We start from the raw sequence: 1,491 nt of genomic DNA, 5'->3' as shown, positions 1-1,491 counted from the left end.
ATTATGTGACTAACCCTACACTTCAACCAACTACATCTAAGACCAAGGTTGACCCAAAGTTACCTAAGTCAAAAGATGCAGGAGGAATGAATTCTAGGAAAAAGACTAACAAGGCTGGACCCAAGGAAACTTGGGTACCAAAATCAACTTGATTGATCTTGTTGTGTGCAGGGAAAAATAAGGAATCTATGGTACTTGGACAATGGTTGTTCAAGACACATGACAGGAGATTTCACCCTGCTCACAGAATTCAAGGAGAGAGCTGGCCCTAGCATAACCTTTGGAGATGACAGCAAAGGGTTCACTATGGGATATGGCTTGATTTCAAAAGAAAATGTCATCATTGATGAAGTTGCATTAGTTGATGGTCTCAAACACAATCTATTGAGCATCAGTCAACTATGTGACAGAGGGAATACTATTTCCTTCAATTCTGAAGCATGTGTTATCACAAGTAAGAAGGACAACAAAGTGGTTCTAACTGGAGTTAGAAAAGGGAATGTGTACTTAGCTGACTTCAACTCTACAGATTCAGAATCAATTACTTGTCTTCTCAGCAAAGCAAGTCCAGATGAAAGTTGGCTATGGCACAAGAAGCTGTCCCATTTGAATTTCAAGACAATGAATGATCTAGTCAAAAAGGACTTAGTTAGAGGAATCCCTCTAATGGAATTCACAAGGGATGGACTGTGTGATGCTTGTCAGAAAGGAAAGTAAAAGAAAGCATCATTCAGTAATAAGCTTGAATCAGCAACTGATGAACCATTACAACTGCTACACATGGATCTTTTTGGACCAGTCAATGTATTGTCAATTTCAAGGAAAAGATATTGCCTAGTGATTGTAGATGATTTCTCAAAGTTTTCATGGGCTTATTTCCTTGGATCAAAGGATGAAGCTAGTGAAATCATTATCAATCATATCAAGCAAGTCAACAATCATCCAGATTTCAAAGTAAGGAATATTAGGAGTGACAATGGAACTGAGTTCAAGAATACAACCATGAAGTTGTTCTGTGAAGAAAATGGGATAATGCATGAGTTCTCAGCTCCAAGGACTCCACAACAAAATGGTGTGGTGGAAAGGAAGAACATATCACTAATTGAAGCTGCAAGAACAATGCTTGAAGAGTCAAAACTCCCAACATACTTTTGGGCTGAGGCTGTTAACTGTGCATGTTACACTTAGAATATTTCTCTAATTAATCAGGCAAAAGGCATGACTCCTTATCAATTGTTCGAGAGAAGAAAACCAAATTTAAACTTTCTGCATGTCTTTGGTTTCAAATGCTATATTCTAAGGAATCAACCTGATCACAAAGGGAAGTTTGATGCAAAGGCTGATGAAGGAATATTTGTTGGTTATTCTGCTGGAAAATCATATAGAGTCTATAATCTAAGAACCAACATTGTCATGGAATCTGTGCATGTTGTGTTTGATGATAAAAAGATTGATGGACTAACAGATGAGGGACATCATGAAGGACTCAAA

The sequence above is a fragment of the Apium graveolens genome, chromosome 4, assembly GCF_009905375.1.
Source record: "Apium graveolens cultivar Ventura chromosome 4, ASM990537v1, whole genome shotgun sequence".
Lineage (NCBI taxonomy): Eukaryota > Viridiplantae > Streptophyta > Magnoliopsida > Apiales > Apiaceae > Apium > Apium graveolens.
The sequence above is the reverse complement of the archived record's forward strand: the minus strand, read 5'-3'. Positions refer to the sequence as shown.